An 18602-nucleotide genomic window follows, 5' to 3' on the forward strand; every position below is an offset into this window, starting at 1 on the left:
TAATATAATGCTTTAGGATTAGTAATTGGAATGAAAAAAAATATCAAATTTGATCAGGCATTTTAATGCCACTGTCACTTCCTCTAGTTTCCTGGTTGTAACCCCTTTCCCTAACTATCCCATCCCACCGGAAACTTGGATTCCACCACTGACTCTGCCTGTTTCAGATAGGCGAGTCTTTTGCCTATCATGTTGGACACCCTGTCCACCATACCACTTCTACTTCCTTCAGTATCCCTACCATGCCCCCTTCATTTCTAGCATTTCTTTATACTGTCTTCCTTTTTTAGAATGAAAGCTGCTTGAGTACAGGGATTATCATGTTAGCTTTTATTCACATCCCTAGCACTGAGCACAATGTATGGTAGATAGTAAACACTTAAGGAATACTCTGTTTTTATGTTAGGACAGCTAGGCACAACAACTGATAAAGTGTTGAGTCTAAGTCAGGAAGAATCCTCTTCCTCAGTTCAAATCTAGACTCAGACACTTACTGGTTGTATGATCCTGGGCAAGTCACTTAACTGTATTTTCCTTGGTTCCCTCGTCTGTAAAATGCTTTGGAGATGACAATGATAAACCACTTCAGAATTTTTGCCAAGAAAATCCCAAAAGGGGTCAGAAAGAGTCAGACATGATGCAAAAACAACTGAACAAGAATCTTTATCAAATGCTTTCTGGAATCATAAAATTAGAAGGAACCTTAGACCACATGATGTTAGTTCAGAAAAAAGAGTAATTGAAATGGAAAAGATTTTAAGATATGCAATGCCAGATCAGAAAAAAGACCTTAGGACAAAGAAAAAAATATATAATTTCTGGGAGGGGTTTCCAAACATTGTATGGAAACTCTAGATCAATATATCCAACCTCCTAATTTTATAAATGAAGGAATGGCTTCCAAAGAATAGTGGCTTGGAAGTTTTCCTAAAGGTAAACATTTTATAAAAGGTAGTAGAATAGGGACTCCAAATAATTTTTCTATTGACAAATCTGGTGTTCTTTTCCTATCCTTACTAAGTTTATTTTTAATAGATATAGTGAGTTTCCTTTTCTAGGTCTGATTTCTGCTCCTTAGTTTACAACTACAGTGAGCTCTCCTTGTAAGGGCAAGGAGTTAGAAAATACGAGTTGTTTTCTCACCTGTGCAGGTCACTTGGCCTGTCTTTACCTCCAATAATATCTGCTCTATCTAATCTCCCATGTTATAGAATTAAATGATATAATATATAAGCAGAAATACCTTTAATATTATAACTAATCAAGAGAAACATAAATTAAAGCATCTCTGAGGTACTGCTTCATACATCTCATATTGACCAATATGAGCAGAAAGGCTAATGATCAATGTTGGAGAGGATGTGGGAAATCTGGGACACTAATGAATTGCTGGTGGAGTTGTGAACTGATCCAACCTTTCTGGAGAGCAATTTGGAATTATGCCCAAAAGGCAATAAAAATGTACATACCCTTTGATCCAACAATACCTCTACTGGGTATACATCCCAAGAGATCATAAAAAAGAGAAAGAGAACCATATGTACAAAACTATTTAAAGCACTTCTGTTTGTAGTAGCAAAGAGTTGGAAATTGAGGGTATGCACATCAATTGAGGAATGACTAAACAAATTGTGGTACATATATGAGATGGAACACTATTGTTCTATAAGAAATTATAGATTTCATGAAATCAGGATTTCAGAAAAGCCTGGAAAGATTTACATGAATCGATGCTGAGGGAGATGAGCAGAACCAGAAGAGCATTATACACACTAACAACAATATGGGGTGATGATCATCCATAATAGACTTGCTTATTCCATTAGTGCAATAATCAGGGACAATTTCAGGGGATTTGTGATGGAGAATATCATCTGTATCTAGAGAAGGAACTGTGGAGTTTAAGCAAAGACCAAAGTTTATTATCTTCAATTCTTAAAAGTTGTCTTATGTAATATGTAATTTTGCTATCTCTAATGTTTTCTTTCTTCCTTTTGGATCTGATTCTTCTCTTAAAAGAAGTTTAGTTTTGATCTATACTTATCATGGATGCAAATGTAAAGCCTAAATCAGATTGCCTTCTATTGGGGGGAAGGGGGAGGAAAGGGAGGGAGGCAGAAAAACTGTAAAACTCAAAACCTTGCAAAAAAAAAAATGATTGGCATAAACTACCATTGAATGTAATTAGAAAACAAAATATTTATATAATACTTAAAGATTTTATTTATTTTGAGTTTTACAATTTTTCCCCCTAATCTTACTTCCCTCCCCCCACCCACACAGAAGGCAATTTTCCAGTCTTTACATTGTTTCCATGGTATACATTGATCCAAATTGAATGTGATGAGAGAGAAATCATATCCTTAAGGAAGAAACATAAAGTATAAGAGATAGCAAGATCAGACAATAAGATAACAGTTTTTTTTCTAAATTAAAGGTAATAGGGCAGCTAGGTGGTGCAGTGGATAAAGCACCGGCCCTAGAGTCAGGAGTACCTGGGTTCAAATCCGGTTTCAGACACTTAACAATTACCTAGCTGTGTGGCCTTGGGCAAGCCACTTACCCCATTTGCCTTGCAAAAAAAAAATTAAAGGTAATAGTCCTTGGTCTTTGTTCAAACTCCACAGTTATTTCTCTGTATACAGATGGTATTCTCCATTTGCAGACAGCCGCAAATTGTTCCTGATTGTTGCACTGATGGAATGAGTGAGTCCATCAAGGTTGATCATCGCCCCCATGTTGCTGTTAGGATGTACAATGTTTTTCTGGTTCTCTCATCTCTCTCAGCATCAGTTCATGCAAATCCTTCCAGGCTTCCCTGAATTCCCATCTCTCCTGGTCTCCTAATAGAACAATAGTGTTCCATGACATACATATACCACAGTTTGCTAAGCCATTCCCCAACTGAATGACATTTACTTGATTTCCAATTCTTTGCCACCATAAACAGGGTTGATATGAATATTTTTGTACAAGTGATGTTTTTGCCCTTTTTCATTATCTCTTCAGGGAATAGACCCAATAGTAGTATTGCTGGATCAAAGGAATACACATTTTTGTTGCCCTTTGGACATAGTTCCAAATTTCTCTCCAGGAAGGTTGGATGAGTCCACAGCTCCACCAACAATGTAATAGTGTCCCAGATTTCCCACAATCCTTCCAGCAATGATCATTATCCTTTCTGGTCATATTGGCCAATCTGAGAGGTGTGAGGTGGTACCTCAGGGAAGCTTTTTAGTGTTTTTTGGGGGGGCTGGGTCTTTTCAAGGCAAATGGGGTTAAGTGGCTTGCCCAAGACCACACAGCTAAGTAATTATTAAGTATCTGAGGTTGGATATGAACTCAGGTACTCCTGACTCCAGTGCCTGTGCTCTATGCACTGTGTAACCTAGCCACCCCTCAGAGAGGCTTTAATTTGCACTTCTCTAATAAGTAATGATTTAGAGCAAAAATATTATAACTAATCAACAAGCATTTATTAAAGGCCTACTGGGTATCATCATAAGATATAAAGGTAAAATAGGTCAAAAATTATTTAGTCCAGTGATGCCAAACAAAGGGAAATGAATCCCTGCCAGTCACATAGGGCTTTAGAAAGTCACAGATCTATATTGTGATATATTTTTATTACCTGATTCAGGTCTCATTAAGGAGTTTTGCAGGACAGATCAATTTGGCACCTCTGATTATAATCCAAACCCTCTATTTTTTTTTTTTTAGGTTTTTGCAAGGTAAATGGGAATAAGTGGCTTGCCCAAGGTCACACAGCTAGGTAATTATTAAGTGTCTGAGACCAGATTTGAAACCAGGTACTCCTGACTCCAGGGCCAGTGTTTTATCCACTGTGCCACCTAGCCACCCCAAAAACCCTCTATTTTATGGATGGTTGATTAATTCTTGTACTTCCTTATTGAAGCTGACCAAAATGACATTACTATGTTTGAGATAAATTCCAGTGCATTTGACTTTGATTGATCAGACCAATATGAGTTGGAATAATCTACCACAGGTTGGGCACAAATAATCCATGTGAACGCCTGGGGTGGGTACTCTAAACTTATGGATGTCATGTTTCCTTTGAGCTGCTTCAATTCTACGTTCCTTATAGAGTACAGCACCCTCACTGATGAGGGCATGCCATGCTGGGTGGGCCTGTGCCAGTGTCTCCCATGCTGTACAATCAATTCTAAAGTTCTAAGGGGGTCCTTCAGGGCATCTCAGTATTGTTTCTTCTGACCTCCTTCTGAGTGCTTGCCCTATATGAGTTCTCCATAAAATAGTCTTTTTGGTACATGTATGTCTGACATTCTAAGCAAAGTGTCCAGCCCATTGTAGTTGCACTCTCTGTAGTAATGTTAGAATGCTAAATAGTTTAGCTCAAGAAAGGACCTCAGAGTCTGGCATCATCTCCTGCCAGGTGATCTCCAGAATATTCCTAAAACAATTTAAATGGAAGCGATTCAGTTTCCTGACATGGCACTGGTGGATAGTCCAGGTTTTACAGGCATATAGCAATAAGGTCAGCACAATGGCTCTGTAGACCTTCTGTTTAATAATTAATCTAATACCTCTTCTCTCTCATACCTTCTTTTGGAACCTCCCAAATACTGAGCTAATTCTGGTAATGCATGAATCAACCTCATTGTCAATGAGGATACCACCTTGGAAAGGACGCTGCCAAAGTACTTGTCCATAGTACTCAAAACTTCTCCATTTACTGTAATTGATGGTTCCATGTACGGATTTTATAGATAGGGAAACTAAGGCTCAGAGAGCTTATGTGACTTGTCCATAGTCATATAAATAGTAATCCAAGCCAACATTTAATTTAGATCCTCAGATTCCAATTTCTATGCTGTCTACTTTGTAGCAAAAACCTTGAATATAGGCCAAAAACAAAGAGAAAGGAGATGAGGTGACTGACTGAAGCAAATTTAAACTAAAAATAGATGTCAAGTGTACATAGTAAAATAAAGACAGTCCCCAACTGATGTGCAAAAGGCTTGTCTATGAAAATTAGTTTCAGGATGGTGTGAATGTGAAAATACTATTTGACTAATATCTAAACTCTATTCTTGAAATTAGAATCTGGAGAAACACTGACTAAAAGAGAATTCTTTAAGTGTTGGAAGTAACATAAAGAACAGTTGTTCCAAGCTGAATTTTCTTTAAAATTATACTTTAACATTCGCTTTTTAAAATTTTGAGTTCTAGGGGCGACTAGGTGGCGCTGTGGATAGAGCACCAGTGCTGGAGACAGGAGTACCAGAGTTCAAATCAGACCTCAGACACTTAATAATTACCTAGCTGTGTGGCCTTGGGCAAGCCACTTAACCCCATTGCCCTGCCAAAAAAAAAAAAAGTAAAAAAAAAATTTTGAGTTCCAAATTCTCTCCCTCCCTTGTACCCTTACTCTACCTAGTGAGAGGGCAAGCAATATGATATCAATTATACATGTGAAGCCATGCAAAATATATTTCCATATTAACCATGTGGCGACAACAACAAAAGAGCAAGAAAAATAAATTTTAAAAGTATTCTTCAAACTGTATTCAGAGTTTATCTAGAGGTGAATAGTGTTTTTCATTGTGAATAATATGGAATTGTCTTGGATCATTGTATTGATCAGAGAAATTAAGTCTTTCACAGTTGAGCATTGTTATTATATTGCTATAATACATGTTCTCCTGGTTCTGCTCACTTTATTTTGTAACAGTTCATATAAATCTTCCCAGGTTTTTTCTGAAACCATTCTCGCCATCATTTCTTTTAGCACAAAAATATTCTGTCACATATACCACAACTCATTTAGCCATTCCCCAGTTGATGGACATTCCTTCAATTTCCAATTCTTTGCTACCACAAAAAGAGTTGCTTCTTAATGGTACATGAGTCCTTTTCACTTTTCTTTGGTATACAGACCTAGTTATGGTATTGCTGATTCAAAGGGTAGATTGCTGAATTTTCAATAATCACAATCATCATATTATAGATTATTGGAGCTTGATGGAGAACACAGAGTCAGGACTTAGATTGTAGAATAGGAAAGTTGGAAAGGAAATTAAAGCAAAGAATGACAGAACTTGGAACATAAGAAATTAAAAATACAATGGATCTTAGAAATCATCTAGTCTATGATTTCTTTCTCATCACACTCAATTTGGATCAATGTACAACATGGAAACAAAGTAAAGACTGACAGATTGCTTTCCGTGGGGAGGAGAGGGAAGTAAGATTGGGGGGGGGGATTGTAAAACTCAAATAAAACCTTTAATAAAAAAAAGAAATCATCTAGTCTAGCTCCATTATTTTATTAATGTGAAAATTGAAAGCCAGTTCAGTGGCTCTCATGATCATATGATTAAAGAATATACAAGAGTTGGGATGGAGTCCTAAGTGAACGAACAAGCGAACACAGACACCAAGTCCCACAGCTGCCACCGTGATCATCAACCAGGCCAAGAAGCACCCGAGCTTGATCCCCCTGTTCATGTTCATTGGAGCTGGGGCACTGGGGTTTTCCTGTATATCATGTGCCTGGCCCTCTTTAATCCCATCATCAGTTGGGACAGAAAGAATGACCCAGAGCCATGGAACAAGTTGAATCCCACTGATCAATACAAGTTCTCCTCAGTAAATGTGGATTACAGCAAACTGAAAAAAGAAGGCCCAGAATTCTAAGTGTAAAGGATGCATTTTTCAGCTGCTGAGAATGGAGGTCTTCCAAAAGCCATCTGCAAAATTCTACAAACAACTACGAAATGTTTGATTTTTTCCCCCTTGTGTTGCATGTAATCATGTTGGGTTTAACCAATGAATAAAAAATGTGAAACTTGGAAAAAAAAGAATTGAGACAAGAATTCAGGTTTCCTAATTTATCAGATTGGGTTCTTCTCCCTAGGTTTTGAGATCCAAAACATATCGAAAAACATATGTATACAATAATGCATATTACTGTTACATGTTTTAATGATAGATTTTTTTTATATCACTTTCTTCTCCAAGATTCTGAGTCCTGCCATGTATTTAGTATTTTTTAAGATGTAGTGTTGGAATAATATCTGTAAATATGTAATTTGTAACCTCATTGTTAAACTACATGTTACTGACATTTTACTAAAAATAAGTTATTGACAACAAGATTCTTCATGTAGTAATGTTTATAAATGACATTGAGCTGATTATATCAAGTCCCAGACCATTAAAATGTCTCTTCAGTCTGATTCAAGATCATATAAAAGAGACTAGTATAGCCACTGGCTACTTGAGTTCAGTTTTGCCTATGAGGAATCATTATTCAGACTCAGGAAAGCAAGGGTAGAAATAAAACAAGAATTTATTAAAAGAAGTTACAGGGGTGGCTAGGTGGCACAGTTGATAAAGCACAGGCTCTGGAGTCAGGAGTACTTGGGTTCAAATCCGGTCTCAGACACTTAATAATTACCTAGCTGTGTGGCCTTGGGCAAGCCACTTAACCCCATTTGCCTTGCAAAAAAAAAAAGAAGTTACAACACATAAGAAAATGGTAGGTAAAGTTAAGAAGAAATAAGGAAAAGCCACTTGGATTTGGCAGGTCAGCTGACAGGTTCAACTGAAGTCTGGAGAAAGAGAGAGAAAGAGAAAGGCAGGTAGCCAGGAGGCTTGGGTTAACCAGGCTACATAGTGAAACCCATGGAGCTACACATGGTTTAATGAAGAGCCAGAGAAAGGCCCATCCTTCTGCATGGGAGGCAGGAAGAAGCAAGAGAGCTCTAAGGGGCAGTTTTTTCCTGCTAAATATTCCTCCATTGTAGGCTGGACAGAGGTGGTGGTTGAGGTGTGTTCTTTCATCTCAGAGGCAGGTAACTTTCAATGGCAATCTATGTCCTGTATCAAGGTACTTGAGGTCTAATTCTAACGTGCCATTTCCTGTCCACTAGTGCCCAAGCCAAAGTTAAGTCAAGGTGGAAATGGAGGAGACAAGGGGAGACAGGATACAGTCAACAGTGTCCAAGGAAGGCAGAATCTCAAGAGTAGGGACCTCTACACATTTGAAAGATTTTGTTTCTGCTAGTTCACAATTCTCTACATCATTTCCTCTGCATCACTAGGACTAGTCGTCCACATAGAAAAAACCAAATGGATTAAAACTAAATATTGAGAGCTTTATGATGAATAATATGAATGAATATGATGAATAAATATGCTGTTCTCTAGCTCATATCATCTGTACCACTCTCCCTAACTTCTTTCCCTTGTGGAAAATACAGAACCTCAGAAATTGATGATAATGATGAGTGACAAACATATTCACAAACACATGTGTGTGTGTTTGTGTATCTGTCTGTCTGTCTGTTTGTCTGTCTGTCTGTCTGTCTGTCTCTCTCTCTCTCTCTCTCTCCCCTACTTCCCTCTTTTAAGCATTTTTGTAATTCTATAAAGCCTCCTTTAGACTTCTACTAAGGGAGAAAGGGGATTTGTTTTTCCCCCTTACCAACAGAACCTAAACAATTATAAAGCAATGAGTATAGGTTGCTTCTTCAGCTTTGTGTCTCTTCCTGAGCATAGTGACTGAATGCTATGCTGAATTAGATGTTTTCAGCCTTGATGAGCTCAGGAATTCAGGTATTGGGTGCTAGCTACCAAGAAAGAAGTGCTTTTAGCAATTACATCCAGGGGTGTTCTAGATCCCACAAGCTTGAGAAAGCCATTATTAAATTTTCAACATGAGCATTTATGAATCAGAAATCAGCAAATGTTTTACTGAGTTTCTATATTTAGATGATGGAGAAAGCAATAAGGTGAAACTAAGATATTTCTTTTTTTATTAAAGATTTTATTTATTTTGAGTTTCACAATTTTTCCCCCAATCTTACTTCCCTCCCCCTACTCCCCCACAGAAAGCAATGTGTCAGTTTTTACATTGTTTCCATGTTGTACATTGATCCAAATTGAGTGTAATGAGAGAGAAATCATATCTTTAAGGAAGAAACAAAATTGTCCCTGATTGTTGCACTGATGGAATGAACAAGCCCATCAAGGTTGATCATCGCCCCCATGTTGTTGTTAGGGTATACAGTGTTTTTCTGGTTCTGCTCATCTCACTCAGCATTCAGTTCATGCAAATCCTTCCAGGCTTCCCTGAATTCCCATCCCTCCTGGTTTCTAATAGAACAATAGTGTTCCATGACATACCTATACCACAGTTTGCTAAGCCATTCCCCAATTGAAGGACATTTACTTGATTTCCAGTTCTTTGCCACCACAAACAGGGCTGCTATGAATATTTTTGTACAAGTGATGTTTTTGCCCTTTTTCATCATCTCTTCAGGGTATAAACCCAATAGTGGTATTGCTGGATCAAAGGGTATGCACATTTTTGTTGCCCTTTGGATGCAGAAACTAAGATATTTCAAAGAATTTTTTTTTCTTCTTCTGAAGAACTAGTTGTTCCCCAGGAATATTATAGCCAAGTTCCAGAACTCCCAAGTCAAAGAGAAAATATTACAAGCAGCCAGAAGGACATAATTCAAATATTGTGGAGCTGCAGTCAGGATCACACAGGACTTAGCAGCAATTACATTAAGGGCTCGTAGGACTTGGAATATAATATTCCAGAAGGCAAAAGAGCTCAGAATGCAACTGAGAATCAACTACCCAGCAAAACTGAACATCCTTTTCCAGGGGAAAAGATGAACTTTCAAGGAACCAGGGGAATTTCAATTGTTCCTGTTGAAACAACCAGAGCTGAACAGAAAGTTTGATCTTCAAATACAGGACTCAGGTGAAGCATAGAGAGTGGAGGAAAAGGGTAAACTATGAGAGACTTAATGATGATGAACTGTATGTATTCCTGCATAGAAAAATGATACTGATAATATTCATATGAAACTTCTCACTTAATAGAGTAGGTAGAAGGAGCTTTTATAGATGAAGCACAGGAGAGAGCTGAATTTGAAGATATTAATATATGTAAAAATGGAGTCAATGGCTAAAATGTAATGGGATTAAGAGAAAGGAGAGGTGGAATAGGCTAAGCTATTTCATATAATAAGATTTTTTTTACTATTGCAATGAGCTATTGCAATGATATGGAAGGGGGGAAGGTGAGGCAGAATGAGGGAAACTTTGCTCTCATCAGTGGTGGTTCAGAGAGGAAACAGCATATATACTCAATGGGGTATAGACATCTAGAATAAAAAGGAGAGAAGGGGGACAGGGGAAGGGGGAGGATGTGAGTGATGGAGGAGAGGGTGGACTATGGGGGATAGTGGTCAGATATAACACATTTTCTTTTTTACTTCTTGCATGGAGCTGGGATTGGATGGCCTGTCTGGGACCACAGGGCCAGGTGGTTACTGGGTCTTAGGGGTGGTATGTGGGCTCGGGGCCTCTTGGCCCCAGGGCAAATGATCAGTCTGCTGCACCACTCAGCTACCCCACAGCACATTTAAGAAGAGGGGCAGAGAGAAAGGAGAGAGAAAATATAGTATATGGTAGTGGGGAGGTATGAATGGAGGGAGTTGCGATCAGCAATGGCAATGGTGGAAAAATATGGAAGTAGCTTTTGTGATGGACTTATCCTAAAGAATGTGATCCAACAGCGACAGAGCTGGTGGTGTTGGAACATAGACTGAAGCACATTCTTTAAATTTTTTTTATTTTTATTTTTTTCTCTTTATTGCTCATGAAGGTCTGTATTTTTGGGGGGAGGAGTATTATGTTTACTCTTAAACAAAAATATTTTAGTAAAAACAGTAAAAAATCATTTGTACAAAAATAAAAAAATAAATATATATAACAACAAAAAAAAAAGAACCAGTTGTTAAACATTTACTCTTACCTCACTGCACCTTCCTGCAGGGTAAGATGACCATCATCGTTGGAAGAAGTGCCATACACTGCTGCTTAGCCAGAAGATATTGATTTTGAATGAGGTCCTCTAATGGTAGAAACTGAGGTAAAAATGAAATTTATTCAACAGTGTACTAAATCTCTTAGACCTCTTTACCACCCAAGAGAATATAATCAAGGAGATGGATTCCTATGAATTCTTTGAGTGCTTCATGTTTTCTGAATTTGTTTATGGATCTCTATCTTTGTTATGGGTTACTATTACATGTTTTAAGTATTTGTTAATGCATCCTAATAAGACTTTTGTCTTTTAAGCATTTCTTTTACTGTGGAGTAAATAAATGACAGACTTTTTCCTGAGATCTACTATTATATATATTCAGTACCTTTCTTTGAAGGGACTCTTTTAATCCCTTTTGGAATTAGAAACCCTGGTGTGAGGCATTCCAAACATTGTTTGAAGGATTATTTCCTATGTTTTACATTGGTTGGGGGTTATGAGACAGAGAGGCTGAGAAATACAATCTTTCTTTGGGATATGAACCTGGTCTTCCTGAGCCCAGGGCTGGGGCTCCTTGATGGAGGACAACCTCTCCCTGGGCTGTGGGTCTTAAAATGCTATGGAAATGAAGTATGACCTAGGGAGTGGCAGTAGTTAATAGTGTTGCATACCTGAAGGCAAGGTATGATTTGAGTCCTGCCTTTAACAGGATTAGTCCCTAGTCCTATAAGCTAGGCAAAGTCACAACATTTCTACCTGTACTCATCTCTAAAATGGAGATATTATTTTTCTTATACCTTACAGATGGTTGTGAGGTTCAAAATAAAGTAATATATGCAATGTGATTTGCAAGCTTTATATTATATCATTGGCAGTTATGAATGTTGTTCCTGTGTTATTAGTGTTCTCTGAAGATCAGACAGTCAAACAGACATGATCCCAGCATTCACCAGTTGGCAACATCTTTCTTGGGGAGGTAAGCTGGAATGGGCAACCATTCTGGTCTTCTCACCATGTAGAAAGCAAAGCAGGCCTGGGAGGAGGCATACTGGATAGAGCACTGGCCCTGGAGTCAGGAGGACCTGAGTTCAAATTCGACCTCAAACACTTAATAATTACCTAGATGTGTGACCTTGGGCAAGTCACTTAACCCCATTGCCTTGCCCTGCCCCCCCCCCCAAAAGCAGTCAGGATTAAGCCAGGCTTTTGATCTCTGAGTGCTCACTCCTCTTTGGGACCTAATGAGCTCAAGTTAAAGAGTATTGGCATCAAAGGATGAGGAGCATCCTCCCCTTTCTTTCTATCAAGAGCTGAGATTGTCAAGAAGCTGAAGGGTTAAGCATCTAGTTGATGAAATGGATAGGGCATAAAGCCTGAAGTCAGGAAGCTGTTGTTCAGTTATTTCAGTAGTATCCTGGCTCTTTGTGATCCCATTTGTGGTTTTCTTGGCAAAAAATTAGGAAGTCAGTAAAATCTAAATTTAAATCTAACTTGAGATATCTACTAGCTATGTGATCTTGGACAAATCACTTAACCACTGTTTGCCTTAGTTTCCTCATCTGTAAAATCAGAATAATAATAGCACCTACTTCCTAGGGTTCTTGTGAGGATCAAATGAGATAAGCTTAGAACAATGCTTGGCTCATAGTAGGTGCATTATAAAGGTTAGCTATCATCATCATTATTAAAGAGGGATTAGCTCAAAACTCCTCTATTATATCAGGCAGCTTTTGGATCCAGTGCTAGACTTACAGTCTGAAGACATGAATTTCAATTCTTACCTCAAACACTTACCTCAGACACTGGGATCCTAGGCAAGTCATTTAACATTTCAGCTTGGTTTCCTTATCTGTAAAATATGGATAATAATAAAAACTAATTTATATGATTGTGAGAATTAAATAACTTTTTTAATCCAGCTATACTTTTTTATTTAATGGTATTTTATTTTTTCTAGTTACATGTAAAGACAATTTTTAACATTAATTTTTTAATTAAGATTTTTGAGTTCCAATTTTTTTCTCCCTCATTTACCCCTATCTCCTCCCTAAGAAATTAAGCAATTTGATATAGGTTCTATATATGCAATCATGTAAAACATTTCCATATTAGTCATGTTATAAAAGAAGCAAAACAAAAGGAAAAGAAAACCATGAAAAAACAAAATGAAAATTGTATGCTTCGATGTGCATTCAGATTCCATCAGTTCTCTGAAGGTGAGTAGCACTTTTCATGAGTCTTTTGGAATTGTCTTGGATCATTGTATTTCCAGGGATCAGTTCTCTGAAGGTGAGTAGCACTTTTCATGAGTCTTTTGGAATTGTCTTGGATCATTGTATTTCCAGGGAGAGCCAAGTAATCATAGCTGATCATTGCATAATGTTGCTTCCATTGTGTACAGTATTTTCTTGGCTCTATTCACTTCACTGTAGCATCAGTCCATGTAAATCTTTCCAGGTTTTCCAGAAATCTACCTGCTCATCATTTCTTATAATACAATATTATATCCATAGACTATGGGGAATTCAGTCATTTGCCAATTGATGGGCATTCCAACAATTTCTATTTCTTTGTCATTACAAAGAGCTGCTATAAATATTTTTGTGTATGTAAGTCCTTTTCCTTTTTTATGATCCAAATAAGATCATTTTTATAAATCTTTAACAGTGCTATATAAATGCTCTATATTATTGTTATTTTATTGGGGTTTTTTGTTTGTTTTTTAGGTTTTTGCAAGGCAAATGGGGTTAAGTGGCTTGCCCAAGGCCACACAGCTAGGTAATTATCAAGTGTCTGAGACCGGATTTGAACCCAGGTACTCCTGACTCCAAAGCCGGTGCTTTATCCACTATGCCACCTAGCCGGCCCTATTGTTATTTTCATAACAATAATCTGATAATCAAATTGAGAAATGGTTGAACTCAAGACAAGGACAAGCTGATTCTGACCTAGTACTTGACTACATAAATCACCAGCTTCTTTCCCTGCAAATCAACTGTCTTCTTCATTATCATTGTTATCATGTTATTCTTCCCCCTTTTATAAATAAAAATTTGGTCATCATTAAAACCCGGTATGTTTAATAGTGGCACTTTTAGAGATTTGGAGAGAAGTTTCTAACTTTATAGAGGGAAGAGAGTTATTAGCAAGGTGGCAACATGGATAGAGTGCTGGACCTGGAATCAGGAGACTCATTTTCCTGAGTTCAAATCTAACTTTAGACATTTGCTAGCAGTGTGCCTTTGGGCAATTTACTTAACTCTATTTATAGTCTCAGTTTCCTCATTTGCAAAATGATCTGGAAAAGGAATAGCAAATCACTCTATTATCTTTACTAAGAAAACCCCAAGTGGAGAGTCAGACATAAATGAAACAACTAAACAACAAGAGATACATCCCCTAAGGTGTGAGATCAGGAAGAGCATGGCTGATTCTATTTCAAAGTCCTGAACACAATGGAAGCACTTCAAAATCATGTCTCATTCCACCAACAGGAAATATATACATCCACTAAATGTTACAGGTGCAGACTAACTTACCCATATATTCCTTATACATGGAAGTTTCCTTTTTCAATGTCACATTATTATTAGAGGTATTTCAATTAAAAAAATTCTGGCAGTTGCTGCTGATATTTGTCCTTCATTCTCTGGTTGATTCCTATCCTTCATTATCTAAGAAGACCAAAATGACATCCCTATGCTTGAGACAAACTACAGTGTGTCCGACTGTGGTTTATCAAACCAATATAAGCTTGGAATGCTCTACCACAGGTTGGACACAAATAGTTCACATGAATACCTGGGGGGGGTACTCTAAACTTACACATGTCATATTTCCTTAGGGGTGCTTCAATTCAATTAATCTCAACAGTCTTCTTCATAGAGTGCAGCACCCTCATTGATGAGGGCAGGTCATATCTGGGCAGTCCTGTGCCAATGTCTCCCAAGGTATACAATCAATTCTAAAGTTCTTCAATGGGACCTTCAGGGTGTCTCAGTATCGCTTCTTCTGATCCCCTTGTGAGTACTTGCCTTGTGTGAGTTCTCCATAAAATAGTTTTTTGGGTAAGCATATGTTTGGCATTCTAACAACGTGTCCAGCCCACTCTCTGTAGTAATCTTGGAATGCTAGGTAGTTTGGCTCAAGAAAAGACCTCAGTGTCTTGTATCTTCTCCTGCCTGAAGATCTTCAGAATCTTCCTAAAACAATTTAAATGGAAGAGATTCAGTTTCCTGACATGGTGCTGGTAGACTGTTCAGGTTTCACAGGCATATTGCAATGAGTTCAACACAACAGGTAGTTTGGTGTCAACCTATTCTCTCCCATACTTTCCTTTGGAGTCTTCCAAATACTGAGCTAGCTCTGGCAATGCGAGTGTCAATCTCATTGTCAATGTGTACCTCCTTGGAAAGAACATTGCCAAGGCAAGTGATCTTGTCCATAGTACTCAAAACTTCTCTATTTGCTATATCGATGGTTCCACATATGGATGGTGTGGTACTTGCTGATGGAGCACCTGTTTTTTCTTGGTGTTAATTGTAATACCAAAATTAGCACAAGCAGCAGAGAATGGATCCATAGTACGATGCACCTCAGCTTCAGAGGCTGCATTGAATACACATTTATCTGTAAACAGAAGCTCATGCACCAACACTCCCTCCACTTTGGTCTTGGCTTGTAGCCTTTTCAAGTTGAAGAATTTTGCCACCATTGTGGCAGCTGAACTTGAGGCCATGTTCACCCTCATTGAAGGCATTTTATAACATGGCTGAAAACATCATGCTAAAAAGTTATCTGAATAAGGACACATTCTTGTTTCACTCCACTGATGACTAAGAAATCTCAAAAGCTTCATCCACTATCCAGAACCCAGGCATGTCATCATGAAAAGTGATGTACAATACTGATGAACTTCTCTGGGCAACCAAATTTTGACATAGTTTTCCATAAACCCTTACAACTCACAGTATCAAAGACTTTGGTCAGATCTACAAATGTTGTATATAGACATCTGTTCTGTTCCTGACATTTTTCCTAGAGTTGTTGGGAAGCAAACACCATATCAACTGTTCTTCTACCTTTTCTGAAGCCATACTGGCTCTCAGGAAGATGACCAATTTTTCAGGTAAAGGATCAGCCTATTAAGAAGGGCTCTGGCAAGAATCTTAACAGTAATGACTAGAAGAGAAATACACTTGTGATTATCACAGGACAAGCTTTACCTTTATAGAGATGGACAATGGAGGCATCCTTGAATTCTTGTGGGAAACTTCTTCATGCCATATAACATGGAAAATTTCAGTCAGTTTTCAGATAAGCAATGGCTCCCCCACTATGTAGATCTCAGCTGAAATACAATCAGGACCAGGTGCTTTGCCACTTGAAAGGAGCTTAATGGCATTCAAAACCTTTTCTTCAGTTGGAACTTCAGCTTGGGGTTAAGTAGTCAATGACTTCTGAACTGATAACTGATGGTTGAACTATGTAAGTGTTCAACCCATCTCTCTAGGATCAGGTCCCTGCCTGCTTCTTGCTTTCTCAAGAGTGTCCTTTTCATTCTCTAAGACCATGACATCAGGGAGGTGATGCTATGACAAGCACATGAACTGGGTTTGAGTGAGAAGATGCTGTGTTAAGTCACTAGCCTCACTTTTTTTTCTCCAGAGTCATCTGGGTCCAATGGCCAGATATGAATCAGGATGATTATAGATAGCTCTGGATGCAGGGCAATCAGGGTTAAGTGACTTGCCCAAGGTCACACAGTAAGTGGTGTCTGAGGCTGGATCTGAATTCCCAATCTCCTGACTCCAAGTTCAGTGCTCTATCCACTGCACCATGTAGCTGATGAAGTGATAAATCTACAGCTATAATAAAAAAAACAACAAATACCCAAAACTAGTCTGAGACAATCACTGAAGCTTCTGGATAACTCTGGTTTTATTATAAAGTTTTGAGTGTTTAAAACCTTTAAATATCCTCTTTAATTATTCTGTAACTACACAAAAAAAGTGTGCTACTTGTTTTATGCTTCAAAGGACGATTAGAACAGTTACTAATCAGCATCTGAGTCACTTTTTCTCATGTGCTATTGGCCTATTTTCTGTATTGTTCTTACATATATGTATGTAAATATACACTCTTGTTTAAAATATTCATTTTTAAAATTTAGCTAGCAGAAACTTAAGTAAAGTTTTTTTTTGGCTCTAGATATGTGATATCATTTGTTTATGGGTATTCATGTGAAAAAGGCCCTCAACCAAAGCAGATCCACAAGTTTTCAGAGTTGCCTGTGGCACTGAGAAAGATTCAGTGACTTAGATAATAAACTGAAAGTCTACAATAAACATAAAAATAAAGATTAAAATCTTATAGAGGTCTTTAACAAAGTAGAATCAAATAAATTAACAAACAAATCTAAAATTCATTTTCTCTCTCCAAATTTGCCTTTTTTTCTTTATTTTTAATTTTTATATAATTTTACTCAATATCTATACAGTTTTAGTTTTAAAAAATCTGTTTTTATCACTTTCATTTTTCCTTTTCCATCTTTCCTTGTATTCTTCATCTGATAATTCTTATGGAAATATAAAATTCAAATAAGTTGTCATACCATAATTTATTCTATTCCTTCTCCAGGGGTTAGACATAACTAACCACAGGTTGCTATTACAACTAAAGAAGTTTTTTGTGGTTCCCATTGATAAACTAGTTAGTTTTTGACTCTCAACTTTGTCTTATATGATAGATGGGAAGAGATTCCAGCTTCTATAGCTGACTGACAACTCAGAAATTTCTACATTATCACATTTCCCTTTCTCTTTCTTAGGCTTTGGACAGTGTTCTGGCCAATGTCACCTATCCTGGTGATAACATAGAGATTGAAGACTCAATGAATTTCAGTGATAGGAAAAAAAAAAACTTTAAAAAATTAGAGCTGGAGAGATCACCTAGTCCAAAATCTTAATTTTACAAGTAAGGAAACTGAGACTTTTTCTCAGCATTCCATGGCTTCTAAGTAGTGTAGCCAAAATTAGAACTCAATTTCTTGTTTCATATTTTTACATTAATCATTAATCCATGACTGATGTGCATACTTGACCCTGATTCTGTTTTTCACTCAAGTCTCTGGTTCTTCCCATAATTGAGCTTGTGTTTCTTAACTTTTTCTTCTTCCTATCCCCCATAGCACTCATAGCACAGTGTCCAATAAGCATTGGAGAGAACTACTATCACTGCCACTACTTTATCCCACCAGTTGGGGCAAATGTATTCCCCTTACTATAACATCTAGGTATGGAAATACTTGTGGACAAATTCAGAGGCAGCTAAACTTAAATGCATAATTTCACTAACATATTAAGGAAAAGAACACCAATCAATAAACATTTATTGTTTGCTATTTTTTGTTAGGCATTGTTTAATTTTAAGGCAAACATTAAATAAAAAGACACACACACACACAAACACAAATTACTCCTCAAACTGATATATATATATATATATATATATATATATATATATATATATGTACTATTTTACACTAGAGTGCAGAACTTGGAATCAGAAAGACATGATTTCAAATTCTTCCCCTGACACTAACTTGTGTAAGCTCCCTAAATCTCAGTTTTCTTAAATATAAAACAAGGGGCTGGATTTGTGGTCTCATTAAACAAAGTCATAGGATTTGTGGGGCACCAAGTTGCCTTGGTTTTCTAGGAATGGTTTGGATTAAGATAATAATCTTTATTGCACCCCTACTCCACCC

The 18602-nt window shown here is 37.4% G+C and overlaps 1 pseudogene; it reads left to right on the forward strand.

Annotated features, from left to right (window-relative positions):
* The first annotated feature begins 320 nt into the window (after nt 1-320).
* Nucleotides 321-6681, forward strand: LOC141497684 (cytochrome c oxidase subunit NDUFA4 pseudogene; annotated as a pseudogene).
* The last annotated feature ends 11921 nt before the right edge of the window (nt 6682-18602 follow it).

The sequence above is a fragment of the Macrotis lagotis genome, chromosome 1 (assembly GCF_037893015.1).
Source record: "Macrotis lagotis isolate mMagLag1 chromosome 1, bilby.v1.9.chrom.fasta, whole genome shotgun sequence".
In the NCBI taxonomy this organism is placed as follows: Eukaryota; Metazoa; Chordata; class Mammalia; order Peramelemorphia; family Peramelidae; genus Macrotis; species Macrotis lagotis.